The sequence below is a fragment of the Schistocerca gregaria genome, chromosome 2 (genome assembly GCF_023897955.1).
Source record: "Schistocerca gregaria isolate iqSchGreg1 chromosome 2, iqSchGreg1.2, whole genome shotgun sequence".
Taxonomy (NCBI): domain Eukaryota; kingdom Metazoa; phylum Arthropoda; class Insecta; order Orthoptera; family Acrididae; genus Schistocerca; species Schistocerca gregaria.
In genome coordinates this window covers 889,217,118-889,234,897 of record NC_064921.1, presented here as the reverse complement: position 1 = coordinate 889,234,897, position 17,780 = coordinate 889,217,118, and the positions used below count along the sequence as shown (strand labels likewise).

The window sequence follows — 17,780 nt, the reverse complement described above, 5'->3', positions numbered from 1 at the left end:
GCTGCGCAGCATTTGTGCACCGCCGCCGTCAGTGTCAGCCAGTTTGCCGTGACATACGGAGCTCCATCGCAGTCTTTAACACTGGTAGCATGCCGCGACAGCGTGGACGTGAACCGTATGTGCAGTTGACGGACTTTGAGCGAGGGCGTATAGTGGGCATGCGGGAGGCCGGGTGGACGTACCGCCGAATTGCTCAACACGTGGGGCGTGAGGTCTCCACAGTACATCGATGTTGTCGCCAGTGGTCGGCGGAAGGTGCACGTGCCCGTCGACCTGGGACCGGACCGCAGCGACGCACGGATGCACGCCAAGACCGTAGGATCCTACGCAGTGCCGTAGGGGACCGCACCGCCACTTACCAGCAAATTAGGGACACTGTTGCTCCTGGGGTATCGGCGAGGACCATTCGCAACCGTCTCCATGAAGCTGGGCTACGGTCCCGCACACCGTTAGGCCGTCTTCCGCTCACGCCCCAACATCGTGCAGCCCGCCTCCAGTGGTGTCGCGACAGGCGTGAATGGAGGGACGAATGGAGACGTGTCGTCTTCAGCGATGAGAGTCGCTTCTGCCTTGGTGCCAATGATGGTCGTATGCGTGTTTGGCGCCGTGCAGGTGAGCTCCACAATTAGGACTGCATACGACCGAGGCACACACGGCCAACACCCGGCATCATGGTGTGGGGAGCGATCTCCTACACTGGCCGTACACCTCTGGTGATCGTCGAGGGGACACTGAATAGTGCACGGTACATCCAAACCGTCATCGAACCCATCGTTCTACCATTCCTAGACCGGCAAGGGAACTTGCTGTTCCAACAGGACAATGCACGTCCGCATGCATCCCGTGCCACCCAACGTGCTCTAGAAGGTGTAAGTCAACTACCCTGGCCAGCAAGATCTCCGGATCTGTCCCCCATTGAGCATGTTTGGGACTGGATGAAGCGTCGTCTCACGCGGTCTGCACGTCCAACTGAGGCGCCAGGTGGAAATGGCATGGCAAGCCGTTCCACAGGACTACATCCAGCATCTCTACGATCGTCTCCATGGGAGAATAGCAGCCTGCATTGCTGCGAAAGGTGGATATACAGAGTACTAGTGCCGACATTGTGCATGCTCTGTTGCCTGTGTCTATGTGCCTGTGGTTCTGTCAGTGTGATCATGTGATGTATCTGACCCCAGGAATGTGTCAATAAAGTTTCCCCTTCCTGGGACAATGAATTCACGGTGTTCTTATTTCAATTTCCAGGAGTGTATGTTAGCGCGCGATCCAGAGTCACTCGAAGACATTTGGGAGTAGGATTATGTTCGAGTACGATGTCTCCCCAAGATCTATTTAAGGATTTATTTGCCTGTTTATTCTTCAGTTGGAATGCGCAGGTCTGAGTGTTGGCAGGATTAGGTTTCAAGTAATTCCCATTATAGTAAACACTGAATTCTTCCACAGATTTTGATAACATGTCTTCTACAGTCTCAAAACAGTCAGTCTGAGTAGTGATAGCGCAGTCATCAGCATAAATAAAGCTTCGAATTCCTTCCGGGTAAGTTGATCGTTGATATGGATGTTGAATAATAGCGGCGCAAACACACTGCCTTGAGGTAGCCCATTTTTCTGAGTGAAAATAAAATTTCAATGAAGTTGCATACTAAAGAATGTCATATAATTAAAATCGTTGAAAATGACTTTTGGAAATATTGAGTGTTAAATGTAAAAGATATTTTGTTGTTCTGTTTGGATTCAGCACACTAAAAGCGACAAGAACACTGTACCTTTACTTTAGTGAAGGTTTTGGAGCGATTATTTGTGTTATGGTTCAGGAACAACTAATAAGTAAGTACAGTCTGAACAGGGGCTAAGAACATTATTAAAAGAAACGAAAAACGGGGTAATGTTGGCGATGAAACAATGTTTGTGTACCTCCTACGATACGGGCCGTGCTGCAAGGCACGATCACTGTGGCAGCGGTTCCCACAGTGCGGGACTCGTCTATCGCTGACGGCCGAGGCGCAAATAGGATGCAATCAGCGGCCTCGGTCATCGACCGGAGTGCAACAACACGGGCCGGTCGCTTCCGACCGAGTGTCAACGTGGTGGCAGAGGTTGCGGGAGCTGCTCAAACGTAGGGGGACCCGCGCGCCGGCCGCAAGACGATCGCCGACCCAATGACCTCGTCAATACTCGCCGTGGTCCGCACACACACACACACACACACACACTGCTGGGCGGCACGTACACTCGCGACATCAGCAGCGCCCCGCAAACATGTCTCAGCGCTGCCGATGCGGCGGCCGTGTCTTATCGCTCCAGGCAGCACGGCGCTCTCTAACACCAAAAGCGGATAAACATGGTTTGTTACAACCTGTGGGCGCAGCATGAGCCGCAGTCGTCTCAAAATACAGAATATATACTCTGAAGCGCCAAAGAAACTGGTATAGATATGCAAATCTTGTCTAGCTTGAAGGGGGAAACCAGATGGCGCTACGGCTGGCCCGGTGATGGCGCTGCCATAGGTCAAACGGATATCAACTGCGTTTTTTAAAAAATAGGAACTCCCATTTTTTTTTACATATTCGTGCAGTAAGTAAAGAAACATGAATTTTTTAGTTGGACCTCTTCTTTCGCTTTCTGATAGATGGCACTGTAATAGTCACAAACAGATAACCCACAATTTTAGACGAACGGTTGGTAACAGGTAGGTTTTTTAAATCAAAATACAGAACATTGGTACGTCTGAACATTTTATTTCAGTTCTTCTAATATGATACATGTACCTTTCTGAACTTATCATTTCTGAGAACGCATGCTGTTACAGTGTGATTACCAGTCAATACCACATTAATGCAATAAATGTTCAAAATGGTGTCCATCAACCTCAATGCATTTGGCAATACGTGTAACGACATTCCTCTCAACAGCGAGTAGTTTGCCTTCCGTCACATTGGCACATGCATTGACACTGCGCTGGCACATGTTGTCAGGCGTTGTCGGTGGATCACGATAGCAAATTTCCTTCAACTGTCCCCCACAGAACAAAATCCGGTGACGTCAGATCAGGTGAACGTGAGGGACACGTGCTTCGACGACCAATCCACCTGTAATGAAATATGCTATTCAATACCGCTTCAACCGCACGCAAGCTATGTGCCGGACATCCATCATGTTAGAAGTACATCGCCTTTCTGTCATGCAGTCAAACATCTTGTAGTAACATCGGTAGAACATTACGTAGGAAATCAGCATACATTGCATCATTTAGATTGCCATCGATAAAGTAGGGGGAGCTGTACACGACGTTCAAACTCGTCGCCATGCAATTCCTGGTGCATAGAAATATGGTACGGGTGCAATCGATGTTGATGTAGCATTCTCAGGGCCGACGTTTTTCAGATTCCCGATTCTCGCGCAATTTGTTTGCTACTGATGTGCGGATTAGGCGCGACAGCAGCTAAAACACCTACTTGGGCATCATCATTTGTTGCAGGTCGTGGTTGACGTTTCACATGTGGCTGAACACTTCCTGTTTCCTTAAATAACGTAACTATCCAGCGAACGGTCCGGACACTTGGATGATGTCGTCCAGGATACCGAGCAGCATACATAGCACAAGCCGTTGGGCATTTTGATCACAAAAGCCAAACATCAACACGATATCGACCTTTTCCGCAATTGGTTAACGGTCCATTTTAACAAGAATTATGTATCACGAAGCAAATACCGTCCGCACTGGCGGAATGTTACGTGATACCACGAACTTATACGTTTGGGACTATTACAGCGCCATCCATCCCAAATCGAAAAAAGTGGTCCAACTAAAACATTCATATTTCTTTACGTATTACTCAAACATATAATAAAAATGGGGGTTCCTATTTAAAAGAAACGCAGTTGATATCCGTTTGACCTATGGCAGCGCCATCTAGCGGGCGAACCATAGCGCCATCTGGTTTCCCCCTTCAAGTTAGACAAGTTTCGTTCTTTGTAGTTTTTTCGTTTGATGCTTATTTCGTGAGATATTTGGCCCGGTCACTATCAATGGACCACCCTATATATCTCCAAATGGAGTGTATATATATATATATATATATATATATATATATATATATATATATATATATATATATATATATATATATACGTGGGTTGCAAACTCATTTAATTTCAATGTCAAGTTTTGCCCTTTTGGGGCATCATCAGATAACTGGATACAAACCCATCCGCAATAGAGTGGAGAGATGAAGTTTATGCACACCATCAGTCACCGCCATAACAGGACTGCATAAGCCTACGCTTACAAAAGTATAAACGCGGTATCAGCTGTGCCCGGCGGAATCGGTCCGCTCAGCGCTCACACAACTATCATTCCCATGCGCTGCTACAGCCGTGGCTGCTCGTGCTCTTATAGTCCACCTCTCGTTCTTTATGGTTCTATGGCGGATCGTTTTCATGTGCAGTTAGTTTTGAACAATCTGACGATGCCTCAAAATGGCGAAACATGGTATTGAAATTTTAAAAAAAAGTTCTAACTAAGAAAGATTTTCAATCTGAAATAATCCAAAACGGTTGGTGCACTAGACGGCCAGAATTTAATGTAATAAATTTCATTGAACGTTTGATCGATTCGATTGTACACTAACTAGTGTTAACGTCAATGACCACATTATCTCTTAGCTCCATTCATGAAACGACACACAAAAATTAGCATTTTTTTTTTTTTTTAGATCAGACGTTACGGAGGCGGGGCAGCTGAAACGAGAAGTACATAAGTATGCGATTGCCTTCATTGTAGTTTCCGCCGTGATGTCATAGATAGATTGGTATAGTCATGACCAGTGAATTAGCCTGTTAACTGTTAACACAGAAATTCTCCATGGAATGATATTTTGGTTGGATTTAAATCTTGTTTTGTTACCTCAGACATTTTATTTTATTGAGAAAATGATAAAAAGGCTTTGCCGTTGCATGTGGAACAAGCCGATGGATAGTTTGAAGGGGAAAGAACTAGACTGGAAAGAAAGACTACTAACACACAATCGATATTTATAACAGAAGGTATGAATAAGGGTTGGAAATGAAATTTCTGAAATAAGGTTCATTAGGAAGGGCATTAAGAAAAAGTTGTTGTCTCCCTCCTTTGTTGTTCAACTTACGAGTATATCTCTTCAAGAAATCATTGCGAAAGGCGTACACGGACAAAAGGAGTGTGCATTGGAGGAAAGAGAACAGAATGTATTATATTTTCTAACGACATGGTATTATTGGCAGAAGGTGGACGAATTATAAATTAAACGCAAGCAGATCTGAATGAAACTTGTGTGGGATATGGGATACGAATCAATATAGAAAAAAACAAATAATATGGTGATCGGTAAAGGAAGGAGACTGGCAAATATCAAGATAGGAAAAGTTATTATTAAGCAAGAGAGAGGATTAAAATGCCTTGGGATTACGATCATTGAAGACTTCAGAGGCCATCAGGAAATGCAAACTCGCATTCGTATAGCGAAGGAAGCATTCAATAGAAAATGGAGATTATTACGTGGCACACTAGATAAAGGTATGACAAGAAACCTTTTCAGTGCGAAGTCGCTAAAGGCCATTGATGTTAACGGAAGTGGACTCCCCTCATTAGTCTACCATGCAATCACCACATTGATTGCTGATGTGACCAGTTGGCGGGACTGCAGGTATCCAATGGTGAGCAATGCATGAGGTTGTGGAGCATAGTTGAACCGCCTAGTCGACGCGTAACTCACTACAGTGGTGATACAAAACAGAGAAATGGAAACAATAAACAAAGCAAACATTGAATTATATGTACAACAGTTGCCAAAATTGACATTTCGTCAGAAAGGAATCCAAGGAAATTCGCAAAGTGAGAAAGAAGTGGCAGATGAAACGTTAGCGTTTCTGCAAGATGAGTCAGTGGAATGTGTGGTGTCGTATAATCTCGACTGTGAGGCAATTTACATGAGGCATGCACTGATGACGATACGTCCTTAACAAGTGAAAGTGATACTGAAACAGGTGTTGAACCACGGAGTTCATCAGCCTTGTCAGGCAGGGAGCCACAAATCTCAACTCCAGTGAAACGCAGTAAAGAAGCGGGTACCAAACGTAATCACGTACATGGAAGATGATCCACAGCATAGAAAGAAAAGTAAAACAATTTTGAACAGACCTCGAATAAGTCCGCAAGAATGTCACCGTGTAGTGGATAGGGAAAGCTACGGGTATTCAAGGAAGGACAAGGCGCACTTGTTACAAAAACAATTGTTTTCGCGTTTCAAGGATGCTCGATGCAATTAACAGGATATCGATGATAGTGACCTACTACTACATTATGCGTATCAAACTGCGCGCGACATAGATTACAGATATTTCCAGGAAGCAGTGGATGGGTGTATAACTTCAAACAGTGCTACAGAACTGGAAGACGTAAGATAACGAAATTTCAAACAAAGTGTCAACTTGACGATGCACAGCAAAGTGCGGAATCGGTCAGAAAATTTGTAGAGGAGGTAAACAAACTTATCCCATCGCTCAGTCATGACTTTGTTTTCAACTCTGACCAGTCGGTATTTGGAGAGGAAATGCATATTAAAGGAACCCTGCAAATTAGAGGTACCAAGAGAGTTGTATCAAGATCAACTAACATCAGTGTCTGAACACATTCGTAAATAATTACGCCGACTGTTAATCTGGATGGTAAATTGGCTGGAAAGTTATTTATTGTGCTGCGAGAAGTTGGAGGTGCTCTGCCCCCTACGACTGCTTCTCGTGTGCGTGGTCTTGCGAGAGTAGTAGGAAATATTTACATCACAGCAAGCAAGAGTGTGGAAAGAGGGGCGTAAGAGAACTACAACTATGGTACGACAACTACTTTTGGCCAATAGCTGGTCAAAATAATTGATTTTGCGTGATTCCTGGTCTGCGCATAAGTCATACTCCTTCACATCAAACTATCCATCCAGAAAAGTGTGTAACATTGCAGTCCACACCTCCTCGAACCAATGGACAAATTCATCCTCTGGATATTTGTTTTTTTTCGTAACTAAAAACCATATCAACGCACTATCTGGAGCTACAACTTATAGGATAACGAGTGTCACGATAAGCTCCACGACAGATTGTTTCGCACTTGGTTGCATGCCACCTCATTCCTTCAGTTCTGATCACCCCGTTACACCAACATATTTGTATATTTACTCTTTAAGAGTGGATACCTAGCTGAACGTCCTGCACGGTTTGTAACTCCCAAGGGGCTCGCTTTAAGTCTTGATGGTGCTAATCTTTCTGATCGCTTTTGATTCGGTGTTCATGGTACAACTTAATGGTTTCTTTTGAACATCTTTTGAATATCCACGATGTCCAGTTTGTGAAGCGTAATACATACATCTGCCAACGGCCTTTCCGCATCGGTAACACCGGTTCCCGTCAGATCACCGAAGTTAAGCGCTGTCGGGCAGGGCTAGCACTTGGATGGGTGACCATCCGGTCTGCCGAGCGCTGTTGGCAAGCGGGGTGCATTTAGCCCTTGGGAGGCAAACTGAGGAGTTACTTGATTGAGAAGTAGCGGTTCCGGTGTTGGAAACTTGACATACGGCTCGGAGGGCGGTGTGTATACCGCATGCTCCTCCATATCTGCATCCGGTGACGCCTGTGGTCTGAGGATGACACGGCGGGCGGTCGGTACCTGTGGGCCTACATAGCCTGTTCGGGAGGAGTTAAGTTAGTTAATTCATACATCTAATAGAAGTTTTCTCCCTCCACCCCCCAGGCGCATGTATTTTGTCGCCCTCCTGATGCACATGGTGAGTCACAAGCAGCTACTAGTTTTCCTACCATAACTGCTAACGCGACTCTTTCAAATGAGCCTTACCAAAGATTGAACTTAAAACCTCGCAATGAAGGGGTTCCTTGTGACCTCCTGAGCTATCCTAGTACTACTGACGACCCGCCGTCCCGGTTGAATTTCCGTCAGTACCTCCTTCCTACTTTTCAAACGTCACAGAGGTTCTCATGCATATCCTGCGGGAGCAGGACTCCTGCAAGAAAGAATATTGCGAAGAAATGGCCTCCTCACAGCCTACGGGACTCTTTCAAGAATTAATTTTCACTCTGCAGCGTGTACTGTCTGAAACTCCTAACTGATTAAAAAGTAAAAAAGTCTACTGGGTAGATTCTTGAACCTGGGACACTGCCTATCCTCAGTTTTTTTTTTTTTTTTGTCTCCTAAGAAGAAGACAGTGTCCAGTCACGTTAATATGACCAGCTGTCAAGAGCCTGAATAATCCCTTTTTACAGCGTAGACCGCTGCGAAACGTGCAGGAGCAGAGTCATTGTGGTTCTGAAAGGATTCGGCAGATCGACAGGGATGAGGAGCAGTGTCCACTCCAGTGCTGTGGCAAACTACGTTAGGTTCAAATGGCTCAAATGGCTCTGAGCACTATGGGACTTAACATCTGAGATACCCTAGAACTTAGAACTACTTAAACCTAACTAAACTAAGGACATCACACACATCCATGCCCGAGGCAGGATTCGAACCTGCGACCGTAGCGGTCACGCGGTTCCAGACTAAAGCGCCTAGAATCGCTCGGCCAACACGGCCGGCAAACTGCGTTAGGTTTCGCACTTGAGGGTGCATCATGTGAAAAGCCAGATCGAGATGGTCCCACAGATTCTCGACTGCGTTTAAATCTGGGGAGTGTGGTGGCCAGGAGAGTGTGGCAAAATCATCCAGGTGCTCTTCGAATCTCTCACTGCGAGGTGTGTGGCAGATTGCATTGTCCTGCTGGTAGATGCACACTGGACTCGCATTCGGGAGAACGACGGTTCAATCCTGCATCCGGACAGCCTGATTTAGGTTTTCCGTGATTTCCCTAAATCGCTCCAGGCAAATGCCGGGATGGTTCCTTCGAAAGGGCACGGCCGACTTCCTTCCCCGTCCTTCCCTAATCCGATGAGACCGATGATCTCGCTGTTTGCTCTCTTCCCCCAAACAACCCACCCTAACCCCCTACTGGTTGATGTCATCGTGTCGAGGAAAGACAAAGTACATTTAGGGATGGATATGGTCCTCAAGGATAGATACATACTTATTTTGATCCGTTGTACGTTCCAGAATGAAGAGATCACCCACGGAATGTCACGAAAACATTCCTCATACCATAATGCTACGTCCTCCAGTCTTGACCCCTTGCTTTCATATACGCAAACGGCCATCTGTCAGACGGAGAATAAAACTGTATTCATCGGTAAAGGCCACCTATCGTCTCTCTTCGGAATTCCTGTTGTGGTAATGGAGAGCAAATTCCAGCCTTTCTCGGCAATGAACAGCAGTCAGCATGGGTGCATAACCAAACATCTGTTGAGGAGGTCCATACCCAACAATGTTCGCTGAGGAGATATTGCTAGTAGCCCCTCGAGTCATCTGGGCGGTCATTTGGTCAACAGTTACACGTCTCCAGAATGAGATCTTCACTCTGCGGCGGAGCTTGCGCTGATATGAAACTTCCTGGCAGATTAAAACTGTCTGCCGGACCAAGACTCGAACTCGGGACCTTTGCCTTTAGCGGGAAAGTGCTCTACCATCGAGATGGTCCCCACTTGGTAGAGCAGATGGTAGAGCGCTTGCCCTCGAAAGGCAAAGGTCCCGAGTTCAAGTCTCGGCCCGGCACAGAGTTTTAATCTGCCAGAAAGTTTCATATCAGCGCACACTCCGCTGCAGAGTGAAAATCTCATTCTGGAAACATCCCCCACGGCAGTGGCTAAGCCATGTCTCCGCAATATCCTTTCTTTCAGGAGTGCTAGTTTTGCAAGTTTCGCAGGAGAGCTTCTGTAAAGTCTGGAAGGTAGGAGACGTGGTACTGGCAGAAGTAAAGCTGTGAGGACGGGGCGTGAGTCGTGCTTGGGTAGCTCAGATGGTAGAGCACTTGTCCGCGAAAGGCAAAGTTCCCGAGTTCGAGTGTCCTTCCGGCACACATTTTTAATTTGCCAGGAAATTTCAGTTACACGTCTGTTCTCCCGCACAGACTTCGGTAGCCGTCGTTAACACCTGTCTTCTACAGCTCATGGTGCATCACGGTTGCTTCTGCGTCGATTTTCGATAGCACCATTTTGCCGTGCACGGCCTACTTTAACCACGGAGGTATGTGACGGGTTTAAAAACTTTGTCGTTTCAGAAACACTTCCATCCTTGGCCTGAAAGCCGTAGAGCATGCTATTTTGGACGTCAGATAAATCTCAATACGACAACGATTGCAGTGTTTTCCGTGTTCCCCTCAAACGTTTTATGTGCCCTCAGCTGTTAGTTCTGCCACCTGCAATCTGTGAGTGTTTATTGCACGCTGACGTCGAATATAGGCGGTGACCCACATAAATGTGACACGCCCGTATGTGATTCAAGCTTTCAGTGCCGGTATTTACTTCAGTTAAAAGGTTCTGGCTTTAGAGGCCGTGTCAGACGTGTAAAACTGTTTACTAATATTACATCACTATCTGCAGTGGACATCTTGAGAGAGTTGTTGCCGATTTATCTCTGGAGATGTTTGCTACGATCGTGGCTAGACGTTAGTGAACCATCGTACACAGCGACCACGGCCTTTTAGCTCAGATATGTTATATGATGATGGATATTAAGGGCATTCTGATTCCATTGAGTACATTCTGTGTACTTGATATATGGTTTCCATCAACTAAGATAGGTATTTCTTAATCTTCTCCAGTCAAAAACAGTCAGAACGAGAGTAAGAGTAAGATCTGAAATTCCGTGTCTTTGTCAATCTAGAGGCTGTTGGAAGCATTGCTAAGGGCTCTTCTTTGACCCATTATTGAAGTCTGTTATGTTTATTAATCGTCAATGGCCTTGCCGCAGTGTATGCACCGGTTCCCGTGAGATCACTGAAGTTAAGCCTTGTTGGGCGTGGCCAGCACTTGGATGGGTGACCATCCAGCAGCCGTGCGCTGTTGCCATTTTTCGGGATTCATTCGGCCTCGTGATACTAATTGAACAGCTACTCGACCGAACAGTAGCGCCTTCGGTCAAGAATACCATCATAACGACGGGCAGAGCGGCGCGCTGACCCCACGCCCCTCCTATCCGCATCCTCCACGAAGGATCACACGGCGGTCGGATTGTCCCGGTAGCCCACTCGTGGCCTGAAGAGGGAGTGCTATATGTTTATTAATCTGCACAGAGTTTTGCTTCAAGTAAACTTCGACAGTCACCAATATAATATCGTTAGAAATCGAAACAAGGAAACTCAGGCACTTCCAGGGTGGTCAGAAACAGTCTGTTTAGCTCTCAAAGGCTTTGCAAGGTGGATTGTGCTGAGAAATAATTGTTAAGAAAAAAATTCGATACGTTGCGCCGTTCTCGAGTTAAGTAATCGAAAATCGTAAATTCAATCAGTTTGCTAGAGACGGTGTCGCAAAAGTGTTGCACGTTTTGTTTCCTAAAACGGAACAAGTGAACCATAAAAAATTGGTCATGGAAGAGTAGTAAGGATCGAAACCAAGCCAAAGATTAGCCAGTCTCGTGTGCTGCTCTTTACGCCATTAGAGCAACTGACACTAATTGAATCTGCCGGGCCTTTTGAATTTGCGCGTGCTAGGGCCAGCTTGGCTAACTTCATTGCTAAGTAGCCCTAAAACGGCGCAGCGTATCGATTTTTTTAACAATTATATCTCAGCGCAGCCTATCCTGCAACACGCTTACAAGCTTCACAGTTGTTTCTGACTATCCCGTATACAAAGGGTGTTTCAGGGACCGATGACCGAAGCAGTCTGGTCCCTTTAATCCCACAAACCAACCAACCAACTAAGGGTGTTTTGGAAGCAGTAAAGCTTTGAAATTTTGATAGCACACATCGAAATTGACAATGCAAGTGTTATTAATCGTAAATTACAATTGGTAGAGGGGGTGACCCCACTGCACAGGCTGTGGAGCGGGCCCATGGCCCAGCGGCCTAGTGCAGCTCGCAGGAGCGCCGGAGCGACGTTGACAAATGAAGCCACGTCCGCCACACACGAGATCGCCATCAGTCAGCAGACCTGCCCTTCATGTGGCTACGCCTCTGGTTTCACACTTCGTCAGTGTTCGTTACAAACGTGATGAACTGCTCGATATATTCTGCTCTAGTGGAGCGTTTTATCTGAAGCCCGATTTCAACTGGAGCTGTGCAATCTAAACGATATATTACAGGCAAGGGGTAGTAAAATCACTTCAGTTCCGTTATCTAAATGTTTCTAATTATAAACTGTCAATATCGTTGTGAGTCATCATTGCACAAGAGATAAATACTTTCCATTTCCTGTCTTTCCAGTTTGGAACAAGGACTGCTGGCAAACCAGTGAAGTACGAGTACGTCAGTCCAAAGCAGACACGAATACATTCTCATGTTCTTCCACCGCTGATGGTGAATTAAGTATATCCTGGATGATACTGTCTGACTGGCACGATATTACGTTCATGTACCTCTCCTGCTATACCAATTGCTACTGATGTACTGAGCTGTCACATCTCTAACTCTTTCTGATTCTGAGTGGTCACCACAGCCTCGATAAATTGGAGGAAAGACATCGTACCACCGGACTGTATTTTAAAAATCGTACTTTATTCAGTACTACTAAGTTCGTGCATGACCCATTTCAAGTGCCTATACAAATCTAACAATATGCCATAAGTTACAAGACAAAAGCAATGCAGCTAAAATCACTGCATTGCTTACGTAAGCACAGCAATGGCCACAGGTATGCATACTGCGTCCTCATTTCGCCATATCAGAATCGCGTGACGTGCGTAACTGTGCACAGTGCTGTCGCCAATGTGAAACATGTAAAGTGAACAAAATGATAGTGGTCGCGAGAGCTATAGAATTAAATGTCATATATGATCAGAAACAACAAGAAGACAAGTCTCATGATACACAGCTACAAAGCACTTCTACACACAGGTGTTTATAGTACTGACACATGTGCACAAGTATGCAAATTGTAACTGTCACTCAAAGAGCATTACTAGAAAGAAGCTTACAGTGCAATCGATAAACAGTTTTAAAGTACTCTGAGTCATATAATAACTGTTAGATTGAAAACGGGAGTGCGCATCATATTAATACAAGTGTCAGGAAGTTAGAACATGATTATTTTTAACACATACAATAGAAACAAGTTTAGTAAATGACATATATAGTGTCACGTCTTGAAACTAGCAATATGATATATAATACTGCACCTGTGTTCTATAGTGTAAAACAAAATGTTTGTGAGCACGCTAAAGGAGACCTGATAGCAACAGCATCTTATATCGTTGTATCGAGGATAAGAATCAGAAATTAGTGCAGGTAGAACAAAATTTTCTTAATCATCATAAATAACATTATGTCAATACAGAAAGCAACTAAGATAATGTTATTATATTGGAACAACGATAAAAGGAACAGCAGTATGTAAACAGTACTGTAGATTATATATATCATTTATTCTTCTTCTTCTGAAATGGTCAATCAAGAGATTAGTTTGCAACAGCTACAATGGCAGCTTGTCTCCATTCTGTGCGTCTTTCAGCTTTTCCCTTCATTTCTTTACAGGTGTCACATCCCACATCTTTCACAATTTGATCCATGTACCTCAGCCGTGGTCTTCCTCTTGGTCTTTTTCCCTCGACATATCCCTCTATGATTGTGTTTAGAAGTCCTTTATGTCTATGGTTTTTCTTTATTAACATATTATATTCTTCCCCTATCTACGAAAGCTATGTATGTTGTCCGGTTCTTATCTAGTCGTTTCCCTATTATTACTTTTAGAGCAAATATTGCTTCTCTGGTTCCTCTATCTTTCCGGTATCCAAACTGGTATTCGGAGAGTGTATCTTCGACTTTTTGTTCTATACGTTTTAGGAAAATTGAGGTCACTCTTTTAGAGGCGTGAGTAACTAGGCTGAGCGTCCTATAATTTTCAAATCTTGTAGCACTTGCCTTCTTTGGAATGGGCATCATAATGTTTTTTCTCAAAGTCTGTAGTAATTTTCCCTGCTCGTACATGTTGAAAACAAGATTATACAATTCCTGATTCAGTTTTGCTCCTCCAGAATTCAGAAGTTCAGCTGGGATATTGTCTACACCAGGCGAATTCAATTTTTTCAGAGCTAGTTCAAACTCTTCCTTTAATATAGGTTCACCTATGTTGTGTGCATCTACTTCTGTTTCTTCTTCCATGATGTTTTCATACAGTTCTGGTGCGCTGTACAGTTTTCCTATATATTGTTTCTGACTGCTACTGTTTCTGTCGTTCATATTACATCATAAATTAGTTTATATAATTCAATTGTTGTTAACGAAACCGTTAAAATACTGAAAAGATATAATCTCTATTACTAGTTTACGTCACAGAAGCACCACAGGACTTTGCTGCTCAGACTTCTATTAGGGCAATCAAAAAGTTTCAGTTTCAGTGCGTTACTGCTGCGTATAAGAAACGTAGCGTTAGGCCGATGAGAGTATATAAGCACCGACATGTAGGCTAGGGATTAGTGTGGTATTTGTGTCTTTCAGTTGTGCGTGTGGTAAATGCGGAATGTGAACAATGGCGACGTTATGTCCAAACGGGACCAACGTCCTGTTATTCTTTTCTTGCTACACCGGTACACATCCGTTGGAGAATGAGGAATATGTATGGAGCAGCATTTCTGTGGAAAACTACAATTGTGGAATGGTGCACCAAATTCCATGCTGGAGCGCATGTCTCCATATCTGATATTTCGTAATGCAGAAGTTACTCCAACTCATGTAGGAGATACTGGAGCACCCATCCTATGGTCCTGAGCTCTATCCATGCGATTATCACGTCGTCGGTCCCTTAAAAAGGCCTTGAAGGGTCGACGATTCCTGTCGGACGAGAATGTGCAGCAGACAGTTACGGACTTTTTCAAGCAGCAGGACAAGATGTTTTACCATATGGGGATGTTCAACATCGTACGTCGGGGGGCACGATTGCATCTATGCCCACGGCGATAATGCCTGACTTGCATGCCGATCTTGGACTGTACTGTACTGCCTTCGAGTGGAAACTTTATCATCGCACGTTATATATTTGCGTAATGGTGGCTGATATGGAGGATTCTTTGTATTCATGACTTTCGTTTGTAGCCTGTTATAACCTAAATTCTCTGGGAGTCTGTAAACGAATCTTTTATCTAAAGCGTTGCAGTACTGTCCCCTTAATTTTTTAATGTGTGGATGGGTCAAAGTGGAAACTTTGTCATACAGATTTTCATACTTCTTTTTGATGTAGGTAAGGGTGGATGGCTCGCGTAGAAGAACCCTAATGGTGAGAGAAAAGAGAAACACACATTATTCATTCACACAAGCAAGCACACTTCACGCACACATGACCACCAAATCTGGCAGGTCGGGCCAGAATGCAACTACCACGTGCGATAGTAGCAGCAATCTGCAGGGGGGGAGGGGAGAAGGGGAAGGGACAGCAGTGAATGGGTGGGGGGAAGAGAGGGGCACTGTCTGTTGGAGTGTGCAGGGATTGGAATCCCAACAGGCACAGTGTCAGGGATGTGGGTTAAACAGAGCAAAAAAAGGAGAGCAGCAGCTGCATTCACATGTGGTCCAGTTCCTGATGAGGGATGGTGTGCCAGTGACAGACCTGGAAGAGGAAGTGCTGAGTGAGTGGATTGGGCAGGTCTTGTACCTTGGTCTTGGGATATGATTGGATATGATCCTTGTGGCAAAGGGTTGGTAATGGGAGTGGCATAGGGATGGACTAGGATGGTGTGGAGATTGGGTGGGCGATGGAGTACCACTTTGGGAGGAGTAGAAAGGATCTTGGGTTGGGTCACACCCATTTCAGGGCATGATGATAGGTTATCAAAACACTGGCGACGGATATTTATCAGTTCTTCTAATCTGGAGCGGTGTTGGGTGACAAAGGGGGCACTCCTTTGTGAGTGGTTCTTGGGGGTGGTGGGAGGATTAGGGTTGTGAGGGGAAATGTCGTGGGAGATCTGTTTATGGACGAGATCTGGGGAATTGTGCTTGTCTGTGACGGCCTTGATGAGACCCTGAGCATACTGGGCAAAGAAGATCTTGTCACTACAGATATGCTGTACCCGTGTGGCCAGGCTGCATGGAAGGAATGTTCTGGTGCGAAAGGGATGACAGTTGTCAAAATGCAGGTACTGTTGGTTGTTGGTGGGTTTAATGTGAACAGAGGTGCAGATGGGCCATCAGACATGAGGAGGTCAACGTCTAGGAAGGTGGCACACTGGACAGAAGAGGACCAGGTGATGTGGGTGGGAAATAAGGTGTTGAGGTTGTGAAGGAATGAGGATAGGGTGTCTTGGCCCTGAGCAGAAATCCTGAAAATATCATTAATGAACCAAAACGAGGCTAGTGAGTTTGGCCCTAAGGGAGGCTAGGAAGGTCATCTCCAAATGGCCCATCAAGAAGTTGGCACAGGAGGGTACCATGTGGGTGTCCATGGCTGTGCTGCAGATTTTTTTTTATATACCTTCCCTTCAAAGGAGAACTAGTTGTGGGTTAGGGAAGTGAATAAGGTATACTATGCCTTCCTCATATAATGAGGAATGAGGTAGTGGGTTTGGGGTCTGAAGGACGATGGAGGAGGTAGTGTTCAATAGCAATAAGCCATAGGCATGAGGGATGTTTGTGTACAGGCGGGTAGCGTCAACAGTGGGGAGTTGGTTAAGGAAGTGGCTGGTATCTTGGACACAGGAGGCTAGATTAAGGGCAGTTTTCGTACAGTATTGATATTCCTTCCTGGTGTTTACGTTGTTTGATTTTGCCAAACGACAAAATGAGGTAGCCAAAAACACTCAAAGGCAAAATCACTATTAAAAAGTACATGTCAACAAAAATTAAAAGTGAAGGTGTTTTGTTATTCTCCTTCAATGGACATCGTATTTTTACACATTTTGAAACATGTTTAACTTAGTCCACTAATACCCAAATACATAATATCCATAGACACACTCTTTCCGCTGCTACAGGTAGAACTACCAACCTCTTCCTTCGTGCTGATTACACTCAATCTCTCGCCACAATCCGCACTTAGCATGCGGCTGCCAGCCGACTGCATGCGGCCCTTCTCTCCCCATCCTCCGATGCATCTGCACTAGGGCACAACTTTCAATTTTTTAAGGTTTTAATCGGTTCTCTCACTTAACCCTTTCGCTGCTGTGGACGTGTACACACGTCCTGCTGCGCCGTTCCCCAAGTGTTGTGGATATGTGTACTGCCGCAATTTGGATTTTCCTACAGTGCTGTGGGAGTCCGAATTCTTCCTGACGATTTCTCATTGCTGCGGACGAATTACTTCCATATTTCGTGGAATAAAAATGTTTCGTGTATTTATCATACAACATATGTGCCGCGTTGCGTGCTATCGTTTGCAAAATATCTCGTTCCGTTATCCTGAACCGTTTATAAGATATGACGCCTGTTGTGACAATATAAATTTACCATGCGCAAGGTCGTGAAAGTTTGCATAGCGTGTAATCATCTTTCGGATACCTTTCTGCTCACAATTTTAAATAAAATTTAGATATCTTATCTCTATTAGTTCACTGCTATGTTCAAGCAATGCTTTTTTACCTGTGTTAAATCTTTAAAATTTTGCATAACTTTTTTTTATACAGTTCAGGTGCTCACCAATACGTACACCCAAAGTATAGGCCGTTATATCATATTTACTCTATTGTGCGTCTGTAATCTGTCAACAAGTAATGGATTCCCTGCAACATTGTATCT

At 44.8% G+C, this 17,780-nt stretch overlaps 1 pseudogene; it reads left to right on the top strand.

Moving 5' to 3' along the window:
• Window positions 1–7,394: 7,394 nt before the first annotated feature.
• On the top strand, window positions 7,395–7,512 carry LOC126337122 (5S ribosomal RNA; annotated as a pseudogene).
• Window positions 7,513–17,780: the final 10,268 nt, after the last annotated feature.